The sequence below is a fragment of the Carassius carassius genome, chromosome 2, assembly GCF_963082965.1.
Source record: "Carassius carassius chromosome 2, fCarCar2.1, whole genome shotgun sequence".
Lineage (NCBI taxonomy): Eukaryota > Metazoa > Chordata > Actinopteri > Cypriniformes > Cyprinidae > Carassius > Carassius carassius.
The window spans coordinates 47,812,665-47,825,286 of NC_081756.1; the positions used below are offsets into that span (position 1 = coordinate 47,812,665).

General features: G+C 38.8%; 1 protein-coding gene across 1 annotated transcript in view; it reads right to left on the reverse strand.

Moving 5' to 3' along the window:
- Positions 1-12,622, reverse strand: part of LOC132111004 (sodium/potassium/calcium exchanger 3-like) — a 40,834-nt gene that overhangs the window by 22,910 nt on the left and 5,302 nt on the right. The gene's annotated exons all lie outside the window — the stretch shown is intronic.

The window sequence follows — 12,622 nt, forward strand, 5'->3', positions numbered from 1 at the left end:
TCTCCTAAAAAAGCAACCTTTGACTCAATAACATTGTCCACATTTTCCACTAACAAAAACAAACACATGCACAGGAATAATCTTCTGTTTTGCCCTTTTCATCCCAGAAAAAAACTTTGTCACCCCTCCTTAGATATTTACAATGATTTCCTTTTCATGTATTCTCTCATTGCTCGTCTTTTTTTCTCATTGCTATCTCACTCTCTCTATACTCCATTTCCTTCCTCTTTTTTGTCGTCTTCCCATCCTCTTCTGTAGCCCAGTGTCAAAAGACATGTTTTGGATCTATGTAAATTGCTGAATCGCACTGAAAAAACCACCTCAGATGAACATCCTGACGAGCTGCCTCAGTGAAGGCAGTTACTATGGCAACGTCTTCCCTAGGGCAGTGAATTGTTGACGAGCAGCGGCAGGAAGCCAATGGCAACAGAGCGAAAGTTAGAAACTGGGTGGAGGATATATCTTTCCCATGGACTTGATTTAGGAAATATGGAAAAAAAGGAGGGACTAAAGAGATGACAAGCAACACAGAAGTGGAACTGCTAAAAATACTCATTTTCCTCTCCCAGGGGGAACGTCTTGGGGTTCTGTGAGAAAGACGCACATATAAGACGGTGGTTGACTCCAACAAAAATAGAGAAAATGTGTAAATAAGATGGCAGAGCAAGTGAACGATTTTAAGACAAATCAGAGAACGGAAATTGCTTGCATAATGGAAACTTTCACACTTGTTCTCAATTTTCACTTTTTTTCCCTAGTGTTTGTAGTCTCAAGTAAACCTCATGTATTTTCCGTTTGTTAGTGCAACATAGTTTCATTGGAAAGATTTGTGCAAAACTCCCAAAATGTACATAGAAATACAAGTAACAGCAGTTTTCAGCTGAAATGAACATTAGTGGCAGTAAAACAGCAACAAATTGTAGTCCTTTTCACAAAAATTATGTTTGCAAGGGCAGATTATTAATAAAAAAGATTTTTTTTCCGGTTTCCTTCACAATACTCTGTTATGACCTCAAAACATTTTTAATAGTGCACTATTTAGAAACTAACACATTTTGACATTTGCTTCAAATAAGCAGCTCCATATATATGGCTTTTCTGATGCAGTAAACTTGCTCGATAGCATACCCGGTGCATCACTGCACTTGAGACACAAAGCTCTCGAGTGCAAGTCCTAGAAACACAAATCACAATAAAAAAAGTTCAGAGACTTCTAGAAGCAATCTAAAATTACACAGTTGCTTCAGCAAATTAATTGTTATCTTACATTTGCTTGTGTTAGGAATATCAGTTTAGTGTAGGTCGTAAGTTCATGTCAAATGCAACAGAGCATAAACCCATTTGCGCCACTGACTGGATATTTAATTTACGAACTGTGGTGATACGAACAACAACCAACATTTTAATGCATTGCCAGATTCACATTTATATGTTTTGGATAAAACTGAACACTCTTTTAGTGCCACCCACTAGACATTTCACTCTGAAAACACAGCAAAACTTGTAAGAAGCAATGTAATATAATTTTGCAGAAATGTCGCCACAGACACAAGTTGCGTCGATGTGCAAATACGTCACTGTAACCTTTCACCTCACAGCAACAGACAATTCAGGGCTTGTGTTTCCTTTTTTCTTACCAGCTGGAGCCAAGTTTAGCTCCAGTGCAGCTGAGCAAATCAGCAGCCCTCAGCAAATCATTGAAAGCCGCTCAAATGATGACGGCTCACCCAATCCTCTGTCACAGTTATTCTCTATATAATGTTACCACTATAAAGAACCTATTGTTTAATGTAAAGTTTCCATTGATGTTAAAGATTCTTCATGGAACCATCAATGCCAATAAAGAACATTTACTTTTAAGAATGAAATAAAAAATGGATAAGAGAAAAAGCTTTGGTGGCTTGAATGTATGAGAGGAAAAAGTGACAGCATCTGTCTTTCTGTCTGATTGTGTGACTGCAAGCTGTGAGTGACAAACTGCAAAAGAGAATGAGGAGAGAGAGAATGTTATGCTATTGACTTAAAATGGCAGGGTGTCTTGGTGTCCAGCTGGCTTATCAACTGCAAAACACGACCCAGCAGTCTACAACAGCAACCCACTCAAGATACAGCACACATGCTAAAATCCTGTGCATCACATACTACGCCAGGGTTATTACAGTAAACTAAAGTCTAAAAACATTAAACATAAAATATTTTCATTATTTGAAATAAACGAACTATAACTGAAATGAAATAAAACAAATATGCATATAACATATAAATACACATATAAATAAACCTAATCTTATTTTATCTAATTTCACACATTTGCCAAAGCAACTTTTCTCAATTTTCTCAAGTTTATTTGTTCTACTAAAATAAATAAAACTAAAATAAAAAAGTATAAATATTATATAGAGATATTTAAAAAAAAATCTAAATGACAAAACCACAGCTAAAATAAAATGTAAAATTAAAATGAAATTTGATAATAAAAAGAAAATATATTGGGTTTAATACAAGTTAAGCTCAGTTGACAGCATGTCTGTCTATATGATTTATATGAGATGTAAATGTAAAATCTTATAATAGTGCATACATCAATTCTTCTGTAAATAATTGTGGATTATTTGAGCTGTAAAGATGTTTAAATCATGATTCTTCATGGTGTTTAAGGTTAAGGGTTTTGATTAAAAAAAAAAAAAAAAAAAATCGATAAAACTATGAATACACTGGATAAATACAATAAATAAAACTGAATAAAATTTTGCACAGAAAAGTTTAAAAAGCATTTTTCTCACACTAAATAATGTTAGCAAGCCTATTGTTTATGTCTTGTGGCTGTACTATTGAAACTGAGTATTATAACATTTATAAATCAGCTCCATTTACTTCCACTGCACGTGCTTTTATTACATGTGATGTACAAATGATAACTAAAACTAAAAATTAAATAAAAATGTATGCAAATATTATATAATCAAAAAATAATAAAAATGACATAAAAAGCTAAATTACTAAATCTACAATCAAAATGTTAAAATAAACAGTATCTCAGTGATACTAAAATAGCACTGTCTTACACACAGAGACGCACTGAATGATTCAGGAAGGTGAAGTACAGCTTTAAATCAGTACATGTGTTTAAATAGCATGTCTCACCTCTATTAAACTGAACTGTGAATTCTGTCAGAGTGGGGAAAGAAAAGAAAAAGAAACCAAGCAAGAAAGAAGTGAGAATAAGTGCAAACAGATATCAGGAAACGTGTTCAGGACACAATTTACTAATGCAGATCTGGGTATAGAGTGGCAGAGTTTCCTTTTCACTATGTGGGTGCAAGTGAGAAAGCCTCAGTTGGGTGCAAAATCCAAAAATAAGCCCTTTTCAGACTGCGTCGGAAAATGGCACAAAAATATTTGTGGCATCATTATTTTCACAAACTTTTAGAACAATTTCAGTTTTTTATTATTATTTCAATTCTTAGAATCAATAAGTTTAAAGGAATAGCTAAGCCAAATATTCTGTCATCATTCACGCTAATTTTTGTCCAATTTTGTTGAGAGATTATATAACACCTGGGGCCATATCTATAAAGCTGCTCATAGTAAAATTCTTTAAAAAGAAAATAGTTTTTAGTGTGTCAAAATTGTAAGAATGATGTAATTTTACTCTTATTCCGATACTTAAAAATAAGTGTGATTCATAAAAGTTCCTAAGTTTTAAGGCTAGGTCTCAGCTCATAAATTATTTAAGAGAGATGGAGAGGTCTCCTAACCTAGTTAGGAGTAACACGATGGCAGCAAAGAGGAGGAGACACACACTTTTCAATGAAGATAGGATGTATTGGAATTATATGATGATATGGAGATGGTAAAACGATATAAACTTGATCGTGAAGATAGTCAATTCTTTCTGTAACTGACCAAATAAGAAATTTTATAACTTCTTCCACTCTGTAAATCAGTGCTCTAGCTGCAGAAATGAAAGCAGTAATTACATTCTTTGGCAGGAAAACTAAAAGAAAGAAAAACTGCAGCAATGCACACAGTAAGCAGGGTTTAACAACTGTGGCATTAACCCCACCAAACACAAAAGTGCTGATTTGCTGTTTAAGAATTTTGTTTATCAATGTTGAAATCAGTTTTTGCTGCTAAAAATTGGATGGAAACCTTATTGTGGTTGTGTAACACTTAATGACAGATGCATCCCTTAAAGGCTGGGAAGCGATCAGGAGTGGTCACTCAGTTCGGGTTCTATGGGAAGAACGGCATCTTTCTTGGCACATAAATTGCCTGGACATGTTGGCCGTGTTTCTTTCACTGAAACACTTTCTCCCAGACCAGAGAGGCCATCATGTGCTTGTCCTCACAGGCAATGCATCAGCTGTCTCTTACATCAACCATCAGGTAGGTCTGCAGTTGCGCCTGCTTTGCAGGTTGGTACAGCAGATCCTCCAGTGGGCTCAGGAAAACTTCTCTCCTTGAGGGAAGTTTACATCCCTGGGCACCTCAATCAAGAAGCAGACATCCTGTCGAGGCAGGGGCTGAGACCTGGGGAATGGAGGCTCCACCCTGAGGTGGTGGAGCAGATTTGGAGGGAGTTCAGCCAGGCGGAGGTGGACTTGCTTGCATCTCAGGAGATGACACTGTCGATGTTGCCAACGCTGCATCTGTATGCCTTCCCCTTGATTACTCTGCTCCCGGGAGTTCTGGAGGGTGTGTGCCAGGATGGGGTGTGAATGCTGCTAGTAGTCCTGTTCTGGCTGGCTCGAGTGTAGTTCTCGGACCTGGTGGCCCTCCTCGATGGTTCTTCATTGGAGGAACATGTCAAAAGTGATCTTCTCTCTCAGGCTGGGGGCTAAATTCTTAACCCATGTTTAGAGTTGTGGAAGCTATGGGTGTGGCCTCTGAGGGGGCACAGCTCATAGATTCCGGTCTCTCGGCTGAGGTTGTTAAGACCATTCTTCATTCTGGCTGTGGTTCTGGCAGAGGGGCTATCCTTGCATATGAGTCCTCTGAACTTCTATTGCCTCTGGAAATCAGGGTTCATTCAACCAGAAGTATAGTGGCTTCAAACACCTTTCTTTCAGGGGTGTCCCTGTAGGATGTTTGTGATGCGGTGGGCTGTTCCTTTCCAATCACATTAGTCTATCAGTCTTGAGATCCTGGAATCTATGCCAGGCTTTCCAGTTTTCTTATCTTAGTTGTGCTTGCCATGATTCACACATGCATTTGTCAGCATGGCAGAGTGTGCACTGTCATTTCCACAGCGTTTTGACATAGCGCTAGTTCCCCTGAAAGGAAACCTCTTGGGTTACAACTGTAACTATGGTTCAATGAGAGGGAATGAGACGTTGTGTCTCCCTCCCACACTTCCTGCATCCCTGTGAGCAGCTTACTTCGACCTACCAGAAGCTAATGCCATTTACACCTGATGCGCTTTTAAGATTCTTGGTCACTACGTCACCCCACCAGTGACATCTCGTCATTCCAATGGACTAATTTCACACATGCTGCAGGACGCAGGTTACGCAGAGGCATTCCCACCATGTTTTATCACAGCATCACATTCCATGGCTACAGTTGTAAAACAGTTGTATGTATGTACACACACACACATGCGCGCACACACACACACATACATATATATATATATATATACACACTTACTGGCCACTTTATAAGGTACACCTTGCTGGTATCGGGTTGGACCACATTTTGCCTTCAGAACTGCCTTAATTCTTTGTGGTATAGATTCAACAAGGTGATGGAAACATTCCTCAAAGATTTTGGTCCTTATTGACATGATAGCTAAACAGTTGCTGCAGATTTGTCGGCTGCACATCCATGATGTGATTCTCCCGTTCCACCACGTCCCAAAACTGATCTATTGGATTGAGATCTGGTGACTGTGGAGGCCATTTGAGTGAAGTGAACTCATTGTCATGTTCAAGAAACCAGTCTGAGATGATTTGAGCTTTGTGACATGGTGCATCATTATTATAGGAGATGGGTACACCGTAGTCATAAAGGGATGCACATGGTCAGTAACAATACTCAGGTAGGCTGTGGAATTTAAACGATGCTCAATTGGTACTAAGGTTCCAAACACCATTACACCACCACTCCCACCAGCTTTAACTGTTGAGACAAGGCAGGATGGATCCATGCTTTCATGTTCTTTTTGCCAAATTCTGACCCTACCTTCTGAATGTCGCAGCAGAACACGAGACTCAACGGACCAGGCAACGTTTTTCCAATCTTCTATTGTCCAATTTTGGTTAGCCTGTGCGAATTGTAGCCTCTGTGTCCTGTTCTTACCTGACAGGAGCTGCACCCGGTGTGGTCTTCTGCTGCTGTAGCTCATCTGCTTCAGGGTTTGACATTTTTTGCAGAGATGGTTCAAAGATGGTATTCTGCATACCTTGGTTGTAATGAGTGGTTATTTGAGTTATTGTTGCCTTTCTATCATTTCTAACCAGTCTGCCCATTCTCATCTGACCTCTGACATCAACAAGGCATTTTCTTCCACACAACTGCCACTCACTGGATATTTTCTCTTTTTGTAACCATTCTCTGTAAACCATTCCATGTTCAAAGTCACTTAAATCCCCTTTCTTCCCCATTCTGATGCTCGTTTTGAACTTCAGCAAGTCATCTTCACCACATCTAGATGCCTAAATGGATTGAGTTGCTGCCAAGTGATTGGTTGATTAGCAATTTGTGTTACCAAGCAATTGAACAGGTGTACCTAATAAAGTGGCCGGTGAGTGTGTGTGTATATATATATATATATATATATATATATATATATATATATATATATATATATATATATATATATGTACATATATACATATATATATTTAAATTATAATAGGTTTAGGTTTTAATTGATTTATAAATCTCATAATTGTATCAATATGCAGCTAGTTTAATCAACGGTTTGTAAAAAAAAAAAATGTTTTTGAATGTGACTTCAACCAGACAGTTACAACACAATATTAATAAAAACTCAAGATCAAGATATCAAGACTCAAGATAAAAAGTAAAATTAAGGTAAGAAACATATGCATTGCTTTGAACTATTTCTCTCATGCTTTTGTCATTCTTATATTTCTGTTTTATAATTTATATTATAATATTACTGTTATTTATATATTTCTAACAAACAATTGCATTTATTTGGTCCATGGGCTTATATGGGTCACTTTCCCTAAATACTGGGCAAATCATATCCAACTGAAAGCAGTTACTTCTGCTTATGCCATGTGACCTTAATGCATCATGTCAGAAGAGATTACACTCCAGGTCTGATTACCATACAGTAAAAATGATGCAGCATGATTTGTTTTTTATTAGACTGCAGTGATTGTCCTTGTCTTCGAGGGATTTTCTAGCCACCTTCTCCTTCTGAAATGTACACAAAATATTTGGCCAACACAAAGAACATCATGTGCAATGATTACTGACATGTCTAAAAATAGAACCTTCTCTTTCCTTCTCATTATTTATTTCCTCCCACCTCTCCCTTTCTCTCTCTCTCTCTCTCCCTCGCCGCCTTTCTTTTTCATCTAAGCTCCCGCTCTCACACGGCTCTCCACAAACACACACGCTCCCAAAAATTTAGCATTCAGTTGCCAAGCAACACAAACCTCAAAGGATTCTCATCTGAAGACGAGGTCTGCTGTCTCGTCCTTTTATAAGGAATAAAAACAATGGTGAGGACCAGAGAGAGACAGAAAAAAGAAATCAATCTCAGACTTATTACATAATCCCCTCTAATTATGGAAGAGCAGTTTAAGGAACTGCACCTATTAAACATAATATTGCTCAGCTCTCACAGACAAGCTTTGCCAGATACTTTGCCAGTAGCATTTCATCAAATTGCAGATTTGATGATGAGAGCAGTCATCAACTCATTCATTTTTGCAAGGGCTCTTTGAAATGATGAGTTACTTATTGTATTCTTCTCATACTCACAAAATGCTCACATCCACTTCATTTACAATAGCCATACAATGATTGAGTATACAGATTTAAGGCAGATTAAACACAATTTAATTCCTTTAACAACGATACTAACTTACTTTTTATAATACTAAATTATAAATATTATAATATTAAAACACAATGTATTAAAAGGAAACTCGCAAATGTTCACAGTAGTTAGTATTTCAACTTTATGTCTCACACTTAACCCTCTAATGCTGATTTTTGACCAAAGAAATTATTTTATTTTTCTTTGCAGTCAAAAATGACCATATTGGAAATGAATGGGAAATGAATTTCACCTAGTGGAAACGTTTGGTACTGTTCCCAAACAAACAAACAAACAAACTTTAAAATGTAATATCAAATACTATAGCTATAATTATAATAAAAGTACTTTACATGTGCTTAAGTATGCTAGTTAACACATCAAAATAAGTGTACTTTAATGCATGTCAACAGATTATTAAAACAATGATTTTAAATGTACTGTGTGTTCAGAAAAAGTCATGAAAGTGTCTCAAGTAGAGTACTATTGCACATTCAATAGAATAAAGCACACTTCTTTTTCACAAGGGTGTGTTTTTGCATGTATTTGTATGGTAGTTTAATAATGTGGAGAAACCTGATGTACTCAGGTTTTAATCATGTTGATTTTTCAGTCAATAACATGTAATTTGTTCTAACACTCTTTGATTTGACCTGTTCATTGGGGAAATAAGATTGTCTATGTCAAAAGATCTAGTTAGATAGTGTTGTGGTTCACTTTATCCCTGAAATCCCTGATTTGAAGACTGTGTATCTTCAATGTTTGAGTGTCCAGGTCTAATTCTGGCAACTAACAGTGCCGCAAGCATCCAGTCTGTGGTGTTCGCCATTATTTAAACTGCTTGCTGCGCTCACAGATTAAAGCAGACAGACCATGCTGTGATCTCAGTTCTCAGTACTTTGTCTGCATAATATACAAACTGCAACAGAACTACAATAATAACAACAGAGGTATTTGTCTGAGATCAATGGCTGTAAGTGTTTTCCAGATGTGGGAGTAGAGTGTCTGTTCCTGACATCTGTTTATATTTGCTGTAGCCTCCTGATATCTCTGGACAGTGTATGTTTTCTCTTCCATCCGTTTTATGTCCTTTTTATTCTGTTTTGCTACAGTAATTAATACACCTCAACAACATATGGCCTTGTCAGGCAGAACTCTGCTTTCCAAAGACTGAGCAGACTTGTGAAAAAAAATGGTAGTACACTCTAACATGCATTTAAAATAAATAATGTATTTTAAAATAATATACTTAAGTGTAAACTTAATGTAATGTTTTTTTACTTTTGACTGTTAAAATTAAATGAAAATGTATTATAGCTTAAAATGTGTATCAAATACATTCAGCTGAACATAAGAGTGATTTTTGACCCACTTAAGTAGGACTTAAGTACATCTTTATATGTAATTTCATAATTACTTCTTTTGTCTTAATACACTGACCTACACCCAGTTTCACAGACAAGGCTTAAACCTAGTCCCAGACTAAAGTGTAAGTCTGAGCTGTTTAACTGAAAGAAACTGACTGATCTTAAAATATTGATGTTTATAATGTTAATAAATGTTAATAAAAATAACTTACGTTTCCTAATTGAACAATGGCCTAATCTTGGTTTAGTCTAAGCCCTGTCTATGTAACCGGGCCTTAATGTACTTCTTTAAAGCAACACTAAATTATTAAAACTATGATTTAAAAGTATTACCTTTAATTTGACTTTATTACAAAGTGCACTTTTTGTGTACTTAAGCGTGTTAAGAAATGATGTGTTAAGAAATCATGAAAACATCTCTGTTTACGTGACTTAAGTAGCCTTTTATTTCATTAACAGGGCTCATGCTCATTTTATTGAAGTACATTTAAGACTTTTTAAAAAAAAATTTAAGATCAAATAAAAAAAAATTAATAATTGAAGAAAACAATGATGATTTTAAAATAAATACACTTTTACTTGAGAAATGACATAAGATAAAAAATCTTGTTATTTATGAAATCGATCAAAATAAAGTGAGTTTATGATTTAAACAAGAAATAAAATTAAACCTGCAAATGGGCCCAGAAAAAAATCAACTTCAAAAAATCAAAAATCAAAAGTTTTCAAATCCATATTGACAGTTCCCTTTCAGTCAGTCACTCTTGACGTCACGTCGGTGACTGACGAAATGGGATATAACTAAAAATGCCAATGCACATTGCCATGCAATTATGGCATCCAGCTGCCGCTGATCACAGTGTTGGTATAAGAATGCAGCAGGTGCAATGCATACCAGCTTTTCGCATTGGAGCCGAGCGACAGTACAGTTCTGCTCAACTGTGTCTGCAGCTCGTCCTTTTAAGGATGCCATTTCACCCATGCGTTTCTGGGTGCGGTCATTTCCTGGCACCGGGTGATGGTCACGATTGCTGCCTCACGTGTCTGGGTGTCAAGCATGCTAAGGTGGCCTTCGTGGATGAGTCATGTTCCCATTTTTGGAAGATGACCATCTCGGAGCTGCAAATCAGGCTCCACTACCTTCAGGGTGGCGGAGTCCCATTGCCTCTGCCATGATCTGGGGCTCATTCTGCTGGACAGACAAGAACCACTTCCGACAGTAGCGCGGGTGGTTTGAGGGTAACAGTGGTGGCAAACCCCGCAGTGAATCAACCCTCTGGGGACCACCACTCCTCTTGCTCCTCCGAACCAGTGGAGTGACCCACGGAACATGGTGGGCCCTCTTCAAAGAGCGTACCAGCGGTATCCAATGGACCTCCCCCCGACCGGATGTCGATCTCAGCATCGAAGGGAGAGCTGACTCCATCCCCTGATGGTCCAGCTAATTTCAGATGGTTTGGAGTCGCTCAGGTAGACCTGTTTGCTTCTCCAGAGACCTCTCACTGCCAGTTGTTTTACTTAGTCTTGCTAGTGGCGCCGTATTGGCCCACTCGGACCTGGTTCCCCGAACTAGTACTCCTTGCGACAGCCCCTCCTTGGCCGATTTTTCTGAGGATTGATGTACTGACTCAGAGATGGGGCACCGTTTGGCACCTGCGTCCAGAGCTTTGGAATTACCATGTATGGTCCCTGGATGGGACACGGAGGTTCTAGGTGACCTACCCAGGAGGTAGTGAACACCAGCACTTCGGCAAAAGCACTGTCTACGAGACACGCTTATGCCTTGAAGTGGAACCTGTTTGTCAAGTGGTGTTCTTCTCGCCAAAATGACCCCCGTAGATGCCAGATTGCGGTTGTGCTTTCCTTTCTGCAGCAAGGGCTGGAGTGAAGGCTGTCTCCCTCCAACCTCAATGTCCAGGTTGCTGCTATTGCTGCGTACCATGACCCTTTGAATGGGAAGTCTTTAGGTAACCATGACCTTGTCATCAGGTTCCTTAGAGGGGCCAGGAGGTTAAATCCTTCCCGGCCCCCCTCTATACCCTCTTGGGACCTAACTCTAGTGCTAATATTACTTCAGCAGAGCCCATTCGAGCCTTTGCATTCAGTTGAGCTAAAGTTTCTTTCATTGAAAACTCTTCTCCTGCTTGCACTGGTCTCCATCAAGGGGACCTCCATGCATTTCCGGTTGACGATTCGTGCATAGAATTTGGGCCAGCTGACTCCCAGGTAATCCTTAAGCCCTGACCTGGCTACGTGCCCAAGGTTCCCACTACACACTTCAAAGACCAAGTGGTGAACCTGCATGCGCTGCCCCTGGAGGAGGCAGACCCAGCCGCTGGCTTGTGGCACCTTGCTGACAGATATTTGTGCCAGGCCTTCATGATGAATCCGTGAGAACCATGGAAGGCTGGTTTCCATATTGAGACCTAAACGGTACTCATATGTGTATAGTCCATGGTATAGCCTTGGATCCTGTGTTTTCCCAGCAGACTTCTGCCTTTCCAAGAGGATTTTAATCGCCTCACACAGGGCACTGGAAGGGGCAGCACCCATGGCACTTTGGTAGGGATCCCAATTCGTCGGTCACTGACGTCAACAGTGGCCGACTGAAAGGGAGCATCTCGGTTAAGTGTGGTAACCCTCGTTCCCTGAAAGAGGGAACGAAGACGTCATGTCCCGTCGCCATGGTTGCTGTACCATCACTGAGCCGCCAGGTCACCGGCTAGGCTCCTCAGCGAAAACCTGGTATGCATTGCACCTGATGTCTTCTTATAGTCACGCTATATATAGGCAGCTGGATGCAATAACTGCATGCCAATGTGCATTGGTTTAATTAGTTTACATTTGAAGTAGATTGGTCTATCGAAGTGATATCCCAATTCGTCTGTCACCGACCTGACGTCTCCGTTCCCTCCTTCAGGGAACGAGGATTACCATACATAACCAAGACGATTTTTATTTTTGTTTTAAGTACAAACTCATTTAATTTTGTTACATTTTCCAAGACTTTACATTTGCATCAGAAGTAAATGTACCTTGAGTTTAAGGATGTTTAGATTTTAAAACATTTAGTGTTTTTTTACGCTACAAGTGCACAAGTTTTCATAAGGGGAGTTTATAATAGCCAAGTGATATCCACACATACAAATATATTTACTGTGTAAATGTTGTATATCTTTCAAGCAGTGGACTTTGGGGACAACAAATATTTGCTCTCACTCTCATTAGTTTG